Here is a 19,831-nt window from a genome sequence, read left to right as displayed (position 1 = left end):
TGATCACTTAGCTGAACACTCACTGCCAGACAATATTCCCGTTAACATGGATCTCCTTGATGAGAACCTCTTCACAATTGAGGATTCAATTTGGGAGCTATACTTCGACGGTACAAAGAATGAATACGGGTCAAGTATAAGACTCATACTATGCTCACCCGAGAAGATTCTAATGCCAACAACCCTCAAATTGAATTTCCCATGTACCAATAACGTTGCTGAATAAAAAGCCTTGATAGCCGGGCTTGAGAATACCATGGGAATAAAAATCGAGTAAATGTGAGTGATTGGTGACTCCTTACTCGTCATAAACTAAGTTCAAGGGATTTGGAGGGTGAAAGAAGAAAAGAACAAACCCTATCAAGAAAAGGTGGAAAAGATGATTCCATATTTTAAAAAAATCACCTTTCAACATGTAACTAGGGAAAATAACTGGTTTGTCGACTCCCTTGCAACCCTTGCTTCGATGGTTGATATTCCTCCAGAAATCACCACGTTGCCATTCTATATCAGGAACAAACATAACCCTTCCCCACTGAGGATTGAAAAAGAAATAGAGCAAGAGAATGAAATGGGGAACTATCTTTCGTGGTTTCAGATGCGCTAGTCAAAACAAAACCATGGTTCCACGATGTTTTGTCCCTGCTAAAAGATGGTTTATACCCCAAAGGAGCCATCAAAAAGGATAAAGAAGCCCTTCGAAGATTTTCTATGGGATTCTTAGTAAGAGGTGATCTCCTATTAAAAAAGTCCTTCGATGGCACCATTCTTTGATGCTTCGATCAGCTTGAAATTGACCAAGTACTAACAGAGTAGCACAATGAAGGAGGTCATTTTGGGGCAGCTGCCTTAGCTCAGAAAATCAGGCTCCAAGGCTATTACTAGACCACCATGGCTGAAGATTGCTGGAAGTTTGTTAAGAGGTGTCCCAAATGTCAACTCTATGGAGGCCTCATCCATGCACCATCCATATCACTCAACTCAACACCGCCTGTATGGCCCTTCGCCATGTGGTGTCTTGATATCATTGGAATGATTTCACTAAAAGCCTCAAACGGCCACTGTTTTATATTAATGACAACATAATACTTCACCAAATGAGTAGAGACCGCATCATTTGTTAAAATTGAAGGCCAATATGTTGCTCGTTTCATAAAGAATAACATTGTCTTCAGATTTGGAGTTCCTGAGTCAATCATCACTGACAATGGATCCAATCTAAAAAATGAAAAGGTCACTAAGGTGTACAAAAAGTTTGGGATAACACAGAAATTTTCCACACCTTACTACCCTCAAGGAAATGGACAAGCAAAAGCCACAAATAAAGGACTTCTTAGAATCACAGACAAAATAATAGAAGGCGGGAAAGATTGGCACGAAAAGCTAAATGATGATCTATGGGCCTACCGGACAACTGAGAAGACTCATTGGTGTATGGTATGGAAGAAGTGCTACCTATCGAAGTTGAGATAACATCTCTCCAAATCCTTATTCATAAAAATTCAGATGAGGAACAAAAGGTCGAAGCACGAATCGCTACCCCCATTAATTTGGATGAAAAACGACTATGAGTAACACAAAATATCATTGCTTATCAACGTAGAATCGAAAGGGCATACCAAAGAAAAGTTGTTCCACGACAATTCAGAGAAGGAGACATGATACTCAAGAAAATCTCCAGTACTCTTGCAAATCCACACCTTTTAGGTAAGTTCAAACCTAATTGGGAGGGGCCATTCGTGGTTAATAGAGTGCATGTAAGCAATTCCTATGAAATAAAAAATCAAGAGGTGTACGAACTCAATGACCCCATTAATACAATGTATCTCAGATAATACTACCCGTAACAGGCCAAAAAACGTGGTGAAAACCTGAAAAGGAATCACAAAGAAAAAAATAAAATAAAAATAAAGCAAAAAAAAAATGGACGTGGTTAAAACTTGAAAAGGCATGATGGGTTAAAGAGAGAATAAAATCTCCAAGTAGGAGGTTTCGATGCCAAACACTCAAGTACAAACAAGTACTTGAAAGTTTCAATAATACTGCACAAGCAGATTTTGAGGATGAAGAATCCTCCTAAACCTTGAAGGATCCTAATAGAACCAACTCAGAAAGATGTAGGAGGGTGACATGAATGAAAACCTGAAGTGATTTCGATGAACCTTGGAAAACGTCGAGACCCTCCAAGAGGAAAGCCTGACAAGAATCTAGAGGACTCTTTATGGATTAGCGAAGCAGAGGATGAAAGCTTCAAAGGTAAAAAGTTAACTTCGTGATTTCTGAGTTCTCACGATCCCGCAAGGGAATCCTTTCATCATCTCTAGGTAAAATATAACAAAGAAAATCACCACCAAAGGGACCACAAGTTGCAAAACTGTAAGGCCCATCCTTTTTTAAAATATTATTTCAATTTTATTGTTAAAATCATCCATTTTCAAAAGCTTTCTCTTGTTATAAGGGACTTCCTCCATCACTACAAGAGGCTAAACTGTTAGTCATGTTGGCCTCGCTCTCGAAGCCAACTTCCTATGCCTATTATGAGAGCTTGAAACTAGCCAGGCACTTCACGGTTGTATGAGTATAACAACCAACTACCACATATTGGAGATGGGTGAATCTCGCCAATGATGATATTGACTAGTCTGGGAGTGTTTTTCTTTTGACTGGATCCCCTGAGGAAAAATGAGTCAAGCTCATCCCCATGTGTGTGTACGATGTCCCAATAGGTGGAAATTCGAGACAAATGCCCTACAACTAGGGGGATGAGTTTGTAACAATTCAGTTTGGAAAGTGTGTGCAAAGAAAGTGTTCTACTCTACTTCAACGAGTCAACTGCACACGTATAAGTTAAAATAACCCCCAACAGGGACAATAAAAAAAAAAAGAGAAATCAAGCATAACAGAAAACAAAATTTTGGCTATCGCAAAATTTTGACTTTATTCATCCATTAAAAAATTGGCTTATTACAAGCGTTCACGCCATCAAACTTGGTCGGTCCTACAACTGAAATTTCTACTGTCCCAATGGACTTCAATAAAACGAAAAAAGTACTGAAAAATAAGAATGATCACAGGATCAACTCATTCATGCCAAGGAAAAAAGTAAAGAAAAGAAAATAGTTTGACTATTCAGTGTTCGACTTCGAATCAACATCCTTCTCCTTGAGTTCCGCCACGAAGGCCACTTATCGAGCCAATTCTAATTCAGCCTCTTCCAAGCTGATGTCACATATGTCCTCATTGGATTTGATTCATTTATTTGAACAAGAGGCACCATCTTCTCGATGAGGCAGGAGATCTTGAGTAGGAACAAAAGACTCACCACGAAATCTCGAAGATCTGGGGCATAGTGGAAGAGTGCAAGCACATTCCCACAAAGAATCATAGTTCGAAGTGGTTGTGGGCTTGTCTCGCTTAGCTAATCCCTCACTAGAAGAGGACTTCTTTCCCTTCCATGACAAACTTGCCTTTACCAGAAGGGTTGAAGAGTGTCAACGAAGCGGAAAGATAGGGCGACGATCGATCGCCTCTCCTGAAGAGGTGGAAGTCTGAGTATGGCAAAACTAGCGAAGCACCCTCTGAGGGAAATAGCCCTCTGTGAAGTGTTGCCCCACCAGAATAAGACATGAATACCCCATAGCATTAAGCAATAGGGATACGTTTTCGAGACCCCTAATTACCCAATCGAATGATGACAACTCATCAAGAATCCCGCGATAATAATTGACATCCTGAGGTCGAGTGGTGTCGTTGATATATGCTAGCCCCAGAGCAACAGATACAGCTGTCGTTGATCGAAGACTGCAGACAATAGTGACATGTTTGAGTCAAAAGCATCCCAAAAAGGTCACACAATAAAAGTCCAGAACCTCGGAATGATCCGGGGCAAATTGGTTTGGGCGACACTGGTAGTGTCACCCAGCCCAAATTAAGCGACACTAGGCATGTCGCCCAGACTTGGGTGACACTGGGCATGTCGCCCAACCGTGACCCTCATGGATCGAGATAGGATTTTTCCAAATAAATTGTTGGTGCAAAAATATGAGTTTCAGAACCCAAAACCAGACAAAAAACTGAGTTCCAAGGGCAAAATAAAATAAAATTGTGTTTAAAATTATACTTGTAAAATCAAGACACCGCCCTCAAAAAATCAGTCACCTCGTGTGACTTGGTCGTGAAGACCCCTGTATATGCCTGCCAACACGGTCAGAACAATGGTATAACCCGCTTGTTCCCAGAAGGCATGGATTAAAGGAATCAGAGAACTACGAACTGTCTTACGACCACTCTAAAATAAAATAGAGCCCAACAGCATAAAAAGAAAAATACGGATATGTTTAGCGGCTCAAGATTGCTCTTGATTTCAGACCAGCAACTCCATATTAACCCACTGACTATGTGAAGAATAAGCAACCCCCAACAGTCACGCAACCATGATAGAATGGTCATCAGTGGCAGTGGAGGGTTGATATTCAATCTTGTCCATGTTCAGGCCAGAAATCCTAGCAACTTCCTCCAAAGTTGGCGTTGTCTCCCCTATATGAAGAAAGAAAGTGTTCGTCTAATAGTTGAACCTCTCACAAAGAGCCTCAAGGAGTGGAAAGTTCACATGGAAAGAGGCCATGCTCAAGATTCCTATCATCGAAATTGAAGCCAAGAGGGCCATGAGCTCGGGCCACTGCAGAGCAGAAAGAAACCAATTTCGAAATCAGGGTCCGATGATAGGAAAGCCATTGATGCCTCGAAGAACTTCAGTCGATCGAAGGCCCCGAGAAATATGAGAGGGCAGACTTTCAGGGAAGTGCCTAACCCTAGAAAAAATAGGGGAGTCCTCCTCCAATCTTTTGTCATCAACTCACTCGAGAGCCTTCCCCTTGCCTGTGGAGACCACATTGTTCTTCTTAGGAGCCATGAAAGCCTAAGGATGGGTGCAATAAAAGCCTATAAAAACAGAGGGAAGATGATGAAAAAGGGAGAGGATGAAGGTGAGAGGAAGAAAATTGAGTTTGAAAGATGAGAGAAGAATGGGAGGGGGATAATTGTTTGAACGTATTTTCTAGCACCTTGGTCCCTGGTAGGAAGCAGGTCAATTAAGCCTGCAAAATAGTGGAAATTCCCGACAGTCTCAGAATGGCCCCTGAATCTGTCAAGATCTTTACCAGCACTTCAAAAGACCACCTGCCTAGTTTCATAGCAATCATACATGTCTAAGGCAGTGAACACAAAGAAACAATTTAAGAAAAATTGGTCTCTAACACCCTAAAATGGAACCTGTAACTAGAGCCATACTTTCGGTGCGTCAAACAGCTGTGGAACCACCACCATTATATCTAGCACGCCCCTATGGGTAGAGTTTCAGCTTAATCGGGGACTCTAAGATAAATTTATGGGTAAAATATTGAAAGAGGTAGGCCACACACAATTCTCGTGTGGTCATCCTGCACTAAAACTCCATTAAAGGTGGTAGTTTTTACAGTCATAGGCATGAGGCTTATATTTCACTCGTTCCAAGTTGGATCGCTCCCAAATTTGGTGAGCATGTTCATTTTATCAAGATGAACAATTTGATATGTAGTACGCCCCATGACGATGCCCGAGCAGAGGAAAAAAATCAATAAAACTCACTAATCCGTGAAAGAAGTTACAGAAAATTCAGTAGCAGCACGCCTCGTTCGAGCAGCCAGATCACGATGCTCGCATACCCCATCAACACAAAACCAATTACATTATGTGTGTGAGGTCTGAGGCTATCTCTTGTCCAAACCTCTCGTAAAATGAACGGTTGGATTTTTCATACGAAGGCGTCAACATTGCTACAAATTTCAGCCTCCAGTTTTCAAGATTTCGGCCAAAAACTCAAGATGACAAAATCTTCATCCGGACACGAAATCAAGTTGCGTTCGTTGCAAGGCGATCATGATGGGATGCTTAGTGTGATTCAATGAAGAAGCAACAAAAAAACATCAAGGATTGAGCACACAATCGATCTGAATTTTTCAAGATTCATCCAAGATTCAAGTCTCATGATCATGTCTCAAAAACATGATTCATAGCTCGAAGTTGGTATCAAAATGATCGCCATACCGAGCCTTACAAGAAAACAATAATCTTTCGATCAAACGGGCATCAAAATGACTTCGGGTCAGCCACGAAAAATCATGCATGTTCTCGGGCAGCAGTAGGGACTGTTCTGGAATTCGACACATTGTTAGGTAGGGGCAAAACAGTCCTTTTGCACCCATTTTTAAAAAAAATTTTAATTCGATTAAATTGTAATTATCTTCAGTTTTAGGTAGTTTTGGGCGTACACCCATGTTTTAGCCAAATTCTATATAATCATGCGAAGCCAAATTGTAAAGGGCCGGTACCCTTCGAGCAGGTAACTTTCTCTCTTCGCCCCTCTTCTCATCTCTCTCTTTCTCTCTCCTCTCTCCTCCCCTCTTCTCGTCTCTATCTCTTTCTCTTCTTCTTGTCTCTATCCCTTTCTCTCTCCACCCCTCTTCTCGTCTCCATCTCTTTCTCTCTTCTTCTTATCTCTATCTCTTTCTCTCTCCTCCCCTCCCCTCCCCTTTTCTCATCTCTATATTTTCTCTCTCCTCCCTCTTCTCATCTCTATCTCTTTCTCTTTCTTCTTCTCGTCTCTATCTTGTTCTCTCCACTCTTTCTCTTGTCTTTATCTATTTCTCTATCTTCTTCTCGTCTCTATCTCAGTGTTTCCCCTCTTTCTCGTGTCTCCATCTCTTTCTCTCTCTTCTTCTCTGTTATACCCCAAGTTCACTAACACTCTTGAGGTGCGACATGCCATTTCTATACTATCAATATATAGAACAAATTTAAATTTCCTTCTTGTATATTTGTATTGCATCAAATAATATAATTTTAATCTGTACAAAGTCGACTCACAACTGGTATTAACATGAAGGCTAGATTTTTTGTTGTTTTTTTTCCATTTCTAAGAGTTTGTACAAAGTCTACTCATAACAATATTAATAGGAAAATCCATAAAAAAATTTCCAACTGTACAAAGTACATTTTCAACTTATGTCAACATGAAGATTTTACAATTTTGATAGAACTAAAAGTTACAAAAATATGATAGAACTAAAAATATTTGATCTTCATAATCATTTCTCCCAAGCTACTCCTACTGCATGATGAGACTGCCATTACTCTGAAAAGGATTCATAACAGTTTGATGAGCCTGACTACTCAATAAGTGATCATCATGGTCCTAAAAATAATCATAATTAGAAGATATAAATGTTTTCTAAAAAATGTATATTAAAAATAACCTAAAGAGGAACTTCGAGTAAATATTTATGAAATAACAATTTCACTTTCAAAAATGCACAATTAAACAAAATCCAAATGGTGAAAATGCATATCAATATTTTAACAGAAATGCATCATTCAAAAGATTTCACAAAATACCCTACTGGAGTCCCAAGTAGGTCACCTATATACCCCACCAACGTCCTAGATGAGTCCAAATAATCCCAACAGGTCCAATCATATCTCATCAGCATACCGAATGAGTCCAAACAATCCCTACCGGCATAACCAGATAGGTCCAAACAATCCCTGCGAGTCCGATCATATCTCACCGGCGTCCCGAATGAGTCCAAATATCCCACCAGCGTCCTAGATGGGCCCAAAATAATATCCGCAGCTCTAATCATACCTCATCGACGTACTGGATGAGTCCAAATACCCTACCAGCATCCTGGATGGGTCCAAATATACTTAAATTATCTCTTAGTTTCTTTTAACCTCAGAAAGCATCAACATCATATATGCAAAGTATCATTGAAATATTTAATAAGAATTCTCTCAAAGCAAGTTAAACAATCACTTTCATTGAAATATCTGTTAGTAGCCAGTCAAATATTTTGGCAATAATTTATTAAAGGTAGCAGTTCTAAAAGACATTCTTGAAATCCAACATGACAACAGTTCAGCATCAATAGAAGAACCCTTATGGGAATCAAAAATTAAATATAGAATTATCATAATTTATGGAAATTCCAATTTGCAAATAATCATTTCATAGGCAATGCCACAATCAAGTGCAAAAATATCAGCTTTTCGAATAATGAGGAAGTCATTTGCACATGCATTTTACAATATCTAAATATTCAAAAACACTAGAAGGAAATCTCACAATTTTATTAAAAATATTATTTTTCAAGGCATTGAGGTCACTTACGCATAAAACTTATAAAATAAAGATTATGGACTGAAATATCACTATTTTAAAAACAAATTATTTTTCAAGAAGATGGTGTCACTTACCTTTATATGTCACGAGATGTGTTACTATTGCTAGAGTAAAATTGGGATTACTGCCTTTCAAGTACAGGTATGGAAAAATAGATTAATGAGTTTATATAGAAAGAAGGAGTATATATATAAAACATGTTCATAAAGGTAATAGAATCAAAATTCTATTAATACTATTTTATGGAATAATGTCATTTTTGTGGGAATATTGTAGTTACGAATATATCAAAAATATAAGGACAAGGTATGGTTTTCAATTATTATTATTATTATTAATATTATTTTTGTATAAGATTGTGATATTATCTTTCATTTTTTCGATACTCTATATAATAAATTAAAACATATGGTTTCTTTATCATCACCACTTTATATACTATCTTTAATAAAATTATTATAATTTTGTGGAATAAGGATATTATAGTATTAATATGGGAAGGGAAGAGAGAGAGATGAGTATAAAAATTCGTTTTTTTATGAGAGGAAAAGATAGAGAAAGAATGAGAAACCAATAAATATAATATTATAAAGTAATAATAGATGGTGATATGAATAATTATTAAAGAGAATAACCATATTTTTAATATTATGAAAGGGCAAGAGAGAGAGAGGGTTTGAAATTCGTTTAAGAATATGAGAGGAGAAGAGAGAGAAAGAATGAGAAACCAATAAATATAATATTATAAAGTAATGATAGATGGTGATATGGATAGTTATTAAAGAGAACAACCATATTTTTAATATTATGAAAGGGGAAGAGAGAGAGAGAGAGTTTGAAATTCACCTAAGAATATGAGAGGAGAAGAGAGAGAAAGAATTAAAGAAACTAATAAACAATGAGAATTATGAGGTAATGATTTTAATGTCATTTGAAAGACAATGAAAATGAAAAAGAGAGAGAGATAAAACATACTCATATTGAGGTAATAATAGTAATGTTATTATGAGAATATCATAAGATCATCAAAAAATGAGGATGGAAAGAAAAATGATTGAGAAGAGAGAGGAAGACTTACGTAGAGAGAGAGAGAGGACTTACATGGAAAGAGAAACATCATACTTGATGAGCTTGATGATTAGCTCATGAGGGGGATGAGGCCTTTAGATAATGAGGGAGAACACTTCTCCTTGTGACATATGTTCAACCATGTGTCCCTTTTTATTTTATTTTATTTTAATTTCTAAACAACCTCATGTCTTTTGTGCTACCTTCTATTCTTTTATGCCACCTATCATTCTTTTTATGCCACTTCACACTAATGATGGACACCTCATTTGTATCTTGTTTTATTGTTTCTCTTAAAGTTTTTGATGCAAAAATCGTATGGAATAAAAGGCATGGTCCCATGGCATACTTTTAACATCATGGTCCATACTTTATATTTTATTTTCAAATTTCATTATATTTATCATACATATTTATTTGCTATTATGACCATCATTATTTTATTTTTATTATTATTATTATTATTATTATTATTATTATTATTATTATTATTATTATTATTATTATTATTATTATTATTATTATTATTATTATTTCTAATTTAAAAATTTTTTGTCGTCACATTCTTTCCCCCTTAAAGAAATTTAGTCCTCTGAATTTTCGTACCTGATTGCTAAAATAGATCAGGGTATTTTTCCTTGATTTTGTCTTCTCGTTCTCAAGTGAACTCCTCCCTTGAATGGTATTGCCAGAATACACAGACCAGAGGAATTTTCTTGTTGCGTAACATCTGCACCTTCCTATCTTGTATTAGAATTGGTCGTTCAATGAAGGTTAGGTCCTCTTTGACAGATAAAGGTTCATATTTCAGGATATGGGATGGTTCGGGCTGATATTTTCGTAATAAGGATATATGGAAAACATCATGAATGTTTTCTAATTCGTGTGGTAAGGCCAGTCTATATGCCACGCTTTCGATTCTTTGCAGTATTTCAAATGGTCTAATGTAGCGTGGTCTTAGTTTTCCTTTCTTGCCGAATCTCATGATGCCCTTGATTGGCGATACCTTTAAGAAGACTTGATCACCTATCTCAAATTCAAGGTCTCTTCATCTGTTATCAGCATAACTCGTCCCAATTTCTTGTCCCAAAAGCCTTCTTTCACCAACCTCGTCCCAACAGATGAGTGACCAACATTTCTTTCCATATAGGGCTTCATATGGTTCCATCTGAATACTGGATTGGAAGTTGTTATCATAGGCAAACTCAATCAAGGGTAAATGGTCATCCCAACTTCCTATGAAGTCCGTGATGGGGACCCTTAGCATATCTTCTAAGGTTTAAATAGTCCTCTCTGATTGCCTATCAGTTTGGGGATGAAAGGCAGTACTAAAGGTGAGCCTTGTCCCCATGGCTGACTGCAGCCTAGCCCAAAATCTAGAAGTAAACCGAGTGTCCCTGTTTGATACATGACTGACCGGAACTCTATGCAGTCGCACTATTTCCTTGATGTACAACTGGGATAGCCTATCCAAAGTGTAGGTCGTGCAAACTGGTAGAAAGTGGCCAGTTTTGGTTAGCCGGTCCACAATAAACCAAATGCTATCGTGTCCTGAATTTGACTTTAGCAAACCGGAGATAAAGTCCATGGAAATGTGCTCCCATTTACATTTTGGTATTGGTAAGGGTTGTAACAATCCAGCAGGCTTCTGATGCTCAGCTTTTATTTGCTGGCATGTTAGGCATTTGGAAACAAATAATGCTACTTCTTTCTTCATATTATTCCACCAAAAGGTTTTTTTCAAGTCTTGGTACATCTTAGTACTCCCGGGATGAATGGTATAATGGGAGTGATGTGCTTCTTCCAATGTAGCTTTCTTCACATTTTCAGCATCTAAAACACAGATCCGACCTCTGAATCATAATAAGTCATCACTTCTTATAGAGAATTCACCTTTCTTTCCCAGCTTTACTTCTTCTATAATTTTTGTAAATTGAGGGTCCCCTTTTTGTGTTATTTGAATTTGTTGAACTAGTTAGGGTTCAGCCCTTATGTTGGCAACCATTCCTACTGTACCATTAAGGAACAGAGTCGGATGCCAAACCATTATCTCTTCCAACAATTTATCTCTTAAATCATTAGATGAGCTAGCACTCTTGCAGACTTCCTACTCTGAGCATCTGCCACAACATTAGCCTTTCATGAATGATAATGAATCGTACAATCATAATCTTTTAGGATATCCATTCATCTTACTTGTCACATATTTAAATCTTTCTGGGAAAAGAGATATTTCAGATTCTTATGATCTATATATATTTCAAATTTCTCACCGTACAGATAACGCCTCTAAATTTTTAATGCAAATACTATTGTAGCCAATTCCAAGTCATGAATTGGATACTTCTTCTCATATTCTTTGAACTGTCTGGATGCATATGTCACTTCCTTTTCATATTGCATTAATACACAACCCAAGTCTTTATGTGGAATGTCACTATAAATCACAAATCCTCCACTCCCCTCAGGAATAGTTAGGGTAGGTGCTGAAGTCAATCGAGCTTTTAGTTCTTGAAAACTCTCCTCACATTCTTTTATCCATTCAAATTTGACATTTTTCTACGTTAATCGATTTAATGGGGTTGCAATTCGAGAGAAGCCTTCTACAAATCTTCTGTAATATCCTGCCAATCCCAAAAAACTTCGAACTTTAGTCATATTTCTTGGTTGTTTCCAATTAACAATGGTTTCAATCTTTGAAAGATCAACTAATAAACCTTCCTTTGATATTACATGTCCTAAAAATATTACTTGCTCTAGCCAAAATTCACATTTACTTAGTTTGGCATACAACTTCTTTTCTCTTAATAATTGCAATACTAATCTTACATGTTGCTCATGTTCCTCCAGATCCTTGGAATAGATTAGAATATCATTGATGAATACCACAATAAACTTAGCCAGGAAGGGCTAAAAGCCTCGATGCATCAAATCCATAAATGCAGCCATCAATTAGTTAATCCAAAAGGTATAACTAAGAATTCATAATGTCCATATCTTGTCTTAAAAGCTGCCTTGGGAACATCATTACTTCTAATCTTACGCTGATGGTATCCAGATCTGAGATCAGTTTTTTGAAAATACTTGTGATCCTTGTAACGTTCAAATAAACCATCATTTCTAGGTAGTGGATACTTATTTTTCACTATCATCTGGTTTAGCTGTTTATAATCAATACACAACCTCATGGATCCATCTTTCTTTTTAACAAACAATACTAGAGGACCCCAAGGTCACACACTGGGTCTAATAAAACCTTTATCTAATAATTCTTCTAATTGTTGTTTAAGTTTCTTAATTTCCACATGTGCCATTAAGTAAGGGGCTTTAAAAATTGGGGTTGTTCCGGGAAGTAACTCAATGGAGAATTCGATTTCCCTGTCAGGGGGTAATCTTGAAATTCCTCAAGAAATACGTCAGGAAATTCCCAAACAATCGGAATGGCATTCAAGTTTATCATTTCCTTTTTATCTTCCATAACATTGGCAAGAAAGCCATGACACCCTTTTTGAAGAAGGCTATTAGCCTGAATGGAGGACACTAAATATGATGGGGAGGCTTCTTTAATACCCTCTAGGTAAAATACTGGTTGATTTGGTATACAAAATGTACCCCTTTTCTTGTAACAATCAACACTTGCATGGTAAGCTGAGAGCCAATCCATGCCTAAAATTACACCAAAATCTTACATTTCTAAGAGTATTAAATCCACCAACGGTTCATTTTCTTCTATCATTATTACACAAGATTTGCATATTAAATTGATATCAATTGAATCCCCTGTAGGTATGGCAACCGCTAAAATGTATTCCAATTGTTCTGATTCTACCTTCAAGTGGCAAGAAAAATGTGATGATGCAAATGAATGAGTAGATCCAAGATCAATCAGAATATGAGCTAACTTTTAGAAGATAGTAAGAGCACCTTGGATCACCGAGTTTGAGGCCTGAGTGTCTATCTGGACCCACCAGCGTCCTGGATGGGTCAAAATATACTTAAATTATCTCTGAATTTCTTTTAACCTCAGAAAGCATCAACATCATATATACAAAGTATCATTGAAATCATTAATAGGAATTCGCTTGAAGCAAGTTAAACAATCACTTTTATTGAAATATCTGTAAGTAGCCAGTCAAATATTTTAGCAATAATTTATTAAAGGTGGCTGTTCTAAAGGACATTCTTGAAATCTAACATGACAACCGTTTAGTATAAATAGAAGAACCCTTATGGGAATCCAAAATTAAATACATAATTATCACAATTTATGGAAATTCCAATTTGCAAATCATCATTTCACAGACAATGCTACAATAAAGTATAGAAATATTAGTTTTTCAAATAATGAGGAAGTCATTTGCACATGCAATTTACAGAATCTAAATAAACAGTAGAAGGAAATCTTATAATTTTACTAAAAAGATTATTTTTCAAGGCATTGAGGTCGCTTACGCATAAAACTTATAAAATAAGGATGATGGACTCAAATATCACTATTTTAAAAACAAACTATTTTTTCGGAGGATAATGTCACTTACCTTTATATGTCACGAGATGTGTTACTATTGCCAGAGTAAAATTGGGAATACTGGCTTTCAGGTGCATGTATGGAAAAATAGATTAATGAGTTTATATAAAAAGAAGGAGTATATATATAAACCATGTTCATAAAGGTAATAGAATCAAAATTCTATTAATACTATTTTTTATGAAATAATGTCATTTTTGTGGGAATATTGTAGTTATGAATATATCAAAAATATAAGAGCAAGGTATGGTTTTAAATTATTATTATTATTTTTGTATAAGAGTGTAATATTATCTTTCATTTTTTCAATACTCTATATAATAAATTAAAACATATGGTTTCTTTATCATCACCATTTTATATACTATCTTTAATAAAATTATTATAAATTTGTGGAATAAAGATATTATGGTATTACTATGGGAAGGAAAGAGATAGAGGTGAGTATAAAAATTCGTTTTTATATGAGTGGAGAAGATAGAGAGAGAATGAGAAACCAATAAATATAATATTATAAAGTAATGATAGATGGTGATATCAATAATTATTAAAGAGAATAACCATATTTTTAATATTATGAAAGGGGAAGAGAGAGCGAGAGTTTGAAATTCGTTTAAAAATATGAGAGGAGAAGAGAGAGAAAGAATGATAAAACAATAAATATAATATTATAAAATAATGATCGATGGTGATATGAATAATTATTAAAGAGAATAACCATATTTTTAATATTATGAAAGGGCAAGAGAGGGAGAGAGATCGAAATTCATTTAAGAATATGAGAGGAGAAGAGAGAGAAAGAGTTAAAGAAACTAATAAATAATGATAATTATAAGGTAATGATTTTAATGTCATTGGAAAGAGAATGAAAATGAAAGAGAGAGAGAGACAAAACATAATCATATTGAGGTAATAATAGTAATGTTATTATGAGAATATCATAAGATCACCATTAAAACATGAGGAGGGAAAGAAAAATGATTGAGAAGAGAGAGGAAAGACTTACGTAGAGAGAGAGAGAGAGGACTTACATGGAGAGAGAATCATCAAACTTGATGAGCTTGATGATTAGCTCATGAGGGGGATGAGGCCTTTATATAATGAGGGAGAACACTTCTCCTTGTGACAAATGTTCAACCATGTGTCCTTTTTTATTTTATTTTATTTTATTTTATTTTAATTTCTAAGCCACTTCATGTCTTTTGTGCCAGCTTTCATTCTTTTATGCCACCTATCATTCCTTTATGGCACTTCACACTAATGATGTACACCTCATTTGTATATTAGTTTATTGTTTCTCTTAAAGTTTTTTATGCAAAAATCGTATGGCACAAAAGGCATGGTCCCATGGCATAGTCCCATGGCATACTTTTAACATCATGGTCATTACTTTATATTTTATTTTCCAATTTCATTTTATTTAACATACATATTTATTTGCTATTATTACCATCATTATTTATTATTATCATTATTATTTTATTTTTATTTTTATTTTTTTTATTATTTTCTAATTTAAAAAGTTTTTGTCGTCACATTCTCATCTCTATCTCCATCCACATTTCTCTTCTGCCAATAATCGGCAAAGCCTATCACCAGTTGGTTTTCTCTCTCTTCTCTTTTATCAGTTGGCGAAGCCTGGCACCGATTGGATCTCTCTCTCTTCTCTTCTATTAGTCGGTGAAGCCTAGAGCCGGCTGGATTTCTCTCTCTTCTCTTCTGTCAATAATAGGCGAAGGTTAATGCGGGTTCGTTTTCTCTCTCTTCTCTTCTGTCGCAATCGATAAAGCCTAGCACCGGTTGGTTTTCTCTCTCTTTTGTCCACTGTCGGCGAAGCCTAGCACCGACTGGATTTCTCTCTCTTCTCTTTTGTCAATCGGTGAAGCCTAACGCCGACTGGATTTCTCTCTTCTCTTCTGTCACAGTCGGTGAAGCCTAGTGCCAGTTGGATTTTTCTCTCTTCTATTGTAGTTGGTGAAGCCTAAAACTGGCTCTATCTCTCTCTCTTGCTTCTCCCCCATCACAATCGGAGCAAGCCTAACACCGGGTGGTTCTCTCCTTCTCCTCTCTTCTGACACAGTCGGTGAAGCCTAGTGCCGACTGCATTTTCTCTCACTTCTTCTGATACAGTCGGTGAAGCCTAGTGCCAACTGCATTTTCTCTCTCTTCTTTTGGAACAGTCGCCGAAGCCTAGCACCGACTGCATCTTCTCTCTCTTTTATCCTCTCATCTTTCATACTCTCTTCTTCCTTTCCTCTCCCTCCCTCCTTCCTTCTCCCTCCTTCCTTCTATTCCCTTCTTCTCTTCTTATTCTTTCCTCATAGCCTTCATTCTGTTATTCCTTCATTCAACTAAGAGGGATTGCTGTTAGCCCCTCACGGTAGTCTTGTTGTCTAGCCGTAATGTTGTTGTGTCAGGATTGCTTGACCCGCTTTATTGACATGACAGACTAATCATCGTGCCTAGCTAGTCAGTACTGGTAATGACGTCTAGTAGTAATCATGTGAGCCGGTCTCAGTTACCGAGCCCAATTTACTACCACATCAAGCCAATTATTCACAAGCTTAGTCACCGCTCTGATCCTCTTGCTTAATCGAATTCTTCTCTCCCCCATCTTTCTTCTCTTATTTTTCTTTTTGAATGCACATATGCTTGTATACGTGCATGTGCTCAAGCACCTTCCTCCACTACCAACTTTACTGGACTTCATCCTTGGCACGATCCTTCTTCCTTCTTCATCCCGTCAAGAAGATGTCCCTGTGCCATCTCTTACTCATTATACATCCAATGAGGATGACGACGTTAAAAGCATTCCCCAACGGTCTAAGAAAGGGAAAGACCTAAAGACCCCTTGCATCCGTTCTATCTTGGTGATGACGTAAACAGCTGCCCAAATTGGTTTGAGGAGGGGAACGACCTTAAAAGTTCCCCACCTTCTAACCTTACTCCTTCTTTTTCTCCTGCTTCTCATTCTCCCTCTTCTACATCCCCTGCAGGTACAACCTTGATATGTCTGGACTTCGAGGCTCTTGACTGAGAATTCGAAGGAAGCAATATAAGCAGAATGCAACGGAAACGATAGAGAGGCACAGGCAGCAGGACTCCTAACAGTTGTTGATGCCCTGGCAACTAAAGCCAAGGTAGAGCCACCTTCTTCAAAACACTACAAGAAGTTGAAGTCAAAGAAACCCCAGTGGCCCCTGAGCCTGACTTTGAGCAGAGACTGAGAGAATCAAGAGGGCAAAGTTTCTACTCTAAGGAAGCTTGCCATATGATACAAGTTTGTGAAATGCCAGACAGAGCAAGCTAAACACTGCAAACAGCCGCACAAATACCGTGTGATTCGCATTGGCACACTTCTTGCCCTACAATTGTTGAATCTCAAATTCCCTGTAATCCCCAAGTCGAACTCCTACAGTCCGAGAAACAACCTCTATTCACCGAAGACCCTTCCATCCCTCAATCTGGGGAAGGTGCAAAAATTATGATCCACTCCGGACCTCTATCGGAGGCAGAAATATCAGGATCATGGATCTCTGCAATTGAGGTCGATCAAAAGATATCTGAAAACAACGATGAAGAGCTACAAGAGGCTTCAGAAGAATGGGAAGAAGGTGGTCAAGCCACAGCTAACGAACTCGAAGAAATAAATCTTGGAGATGACTCCAGACCCACTTTCATTTTAACGAATATGTCTCCAGAAGAGAAGAAGATTTCACTACCTTCTTGAGAGAAAACCAAAAGGTCTTTTCTTGGTATTACCATGAGATGCCTGGTTTAGACCCTCAAGTCGTCGTTCACCGTTTCAGCATTGATTCGACTGTCAAACCTGTCAAGTAGAAATCAAGAAGGTTCAGGCCTGACCTTTAAATGCAGATAGACGTCGAGATAAGCAAATGCAAGTAAGCAGGTTTCATCTATGAAGTCAAGTACCTGAAATGGCCAGCAAATGTCGTTCCAGTCAGGAAGAAGAATGGTCAAATCAGGCTGTGTATTGACTTTCAAGATTTGAATACAGCCTGTCCCAAGGATGACTTCCTGTTGCCATTCACCGAGATGCTCAATGACTCTACTGCTCACGGTCAAATCTGTTTCTTCATGGACGGATACTCCGGGTATAATCAAATAAGGACAGCGCCCGAAGATGAAGAGGCCACTGCATTCTTAACTCCAAAAGGGGTCTTTTGTTACACAATGATGCCTTTTGGATTAAAGAATGTTGACGCCACATACCAGAGAGCAATGACGAACATTTTTAAAGGCATGATGCACAAAGAGATGGAGTGTTATGTAGATGAATTGGAGGTAAAATCTGAAGAGAAGGATGCTCACATGAGAGATCTTGAAAAGGTGCTCAAGCGGTTGCGCCTTCATCAACTAAAAATGAACTTGTTAAAATGCGCTTTTGGCATACGCTCTGGAAAATTCTTAGGGTTTATCGTCAGACATCAAGCGCTTGAAGTCGAGCCAGTCCAGATCAAGGCAATTCAAGAAATGTCGTCACCAACTACACTTCGAGAACTGCGCTCCCTCCAAGGGAAACTGACATACATTCGTAGGTTCATCTCGAACCTCTCAAGTCGTTGTAAACCCTTTACATACCTGATAAAGAAAGATACCCCATTCATCTGGGATGAAGCACGTGAGGCAGCCCTTGATGACATCAAGCATTATCTACTCAACCCTCCAGTGCTCTCTACATCAGTATTGGGAAACCTCTCCTTCTATATGTGACTTCTTTAGACGAGTCACTCGGAGCATTGTTGGCACAAAACAATGAAGAGGGAAAAGAGACTGCTTTATATTACCTCAGCCACAAGATGCAAGGGGTCGAGAAGAATTATCCCCCTATTAAGAAGATGTGCTTGGCCCTGATCTTTGCAGTACAAAAACTCTGTCATTACTTGATTGGTCATGAAGTGAAACTTATATCAAAAGTTGATCCTGTAAAGTTTCTCATGACACGCCCATGCTTGTCGGGACACCTTGTTAAGTGGGCATTATTGCTGATGGAGTTCGACATCACGTACGTCCCACAGAAGGCTATCAAGGGTCAGGCCTTGGCTGACTTTCTCATAGCACACCCCGTACCGGCAGAATCTCCTCTATCAAGTGACCTCCTTGATGAAGAAGTATTATGTGCTGACCTTGATCATGTGTGAGAATTGTACTTCAACGAAGAATTCCAATCAAATCGAGGAGGCGCCGAAGTGGTATTCTTGACTCCGAGAGGAGGAATATTGCCACTTTCTTTCTCTCTCGCTCAAGCTGGTTCTCATAATGGAGCAGAATATCAGGCCCTTATAATTGGACTGGAGATAGCTTTCGACCTCATCTTGGAGCAGCTCAAGATATATGGGGACTCTGAGTTAGTTATCAAACAGCTCAAAGTGATCTATGATATTAGAAAAGACACTCTCAAGCCTTATCATGATACTGTAAAATAGTATATGGCCAGTACAAGGACGTATTCCTGAGTCACATCGTCAGGAGGCTAAACTCGTAGGCTGATGCACTTGCGAAACTGGGTACTACAATTCAGTTGTCCTCATCGAGACCCACGCTTGTTTGGGTGGTGAATTGGAGACACATTGAACTAAGAACCAAGGTCGACGCGAATGGCGAGAGAAATATCTTCCCAAAGTGCCCTCCTTATCCGTTCGGCACACTTTTATCAGCCAAAGAAGTAATCAAGACTGAACAAGAAATAACACAGAGTTAAGGAGCCAAATGTCGAAACCAAGAACCAGAATTCTTTGACCCAATGTGCGCTGAAATTGAGCAGGTAGATGATTGGAGAGAGCCCATCACTAGTTTCTTAAAACATGACAGGCTCCTAGAAGATCATGTCGAACGCAACAGCATACGTCGATTGTCTAACATATATACCATCCTTGAAGGAGTTTCACTCTTCAGATGGTTGTTTGATGGCATTCTTCTTAGATGCGTCGATATCCAAGAAGCAAATAAGGTGTTAGAAGAAGTCCACTCAGGCATTTGTGGACTACACTAGTTCA

The 19,831-nt window shown here is 37.8% G+C and overlaps 1 long non-coding RNA gene across 1 annotated transcript; it reads right to left on the bottom strand.

The window, feature by feature from the left end:
- Positions 1 to 7,049: 7,049 nt before the first annotated feature.
- LOC148779133 (uncharacterized) lies at positions 7,050 to 13,266 on the bottom strand. The gene is made up of 3 exons (XR_016048586.1): positions 13,211 to 13,266; positions 7,457 to 7,723; positions 7,050 to 7,171 (listed from the first exon to the last, which is right to left on the bottom strand). It is a non-coding gene; the product is annotated as an uncharacterized LOC148779133 (long non-coding RNA).
- Between the last annotated feature and the right edge of the window lie 6,565 nt (positions 13,267 to 19,831).

The sequence above is a fragment of the Amborella trichopoda genome, chromosome 13 (assembly GCF_054954075.1).
Source record: "Amborella trichopoda isolate Santa Cruz 75 chromosome 13, AtrichopodaSantaCruz75HAP2 v2.0, whole genome shotgun sequence".
Lineage (NCBI taxonomy): Eukaryota > Viridiplantae > Streptophyta > Magnoliopsida > Amborellales > Amborellaceae > Amborella > Amborella trichopoda.
This window is presented reverse-complemented; position numbering and strand designations above follow the sequence as displayed.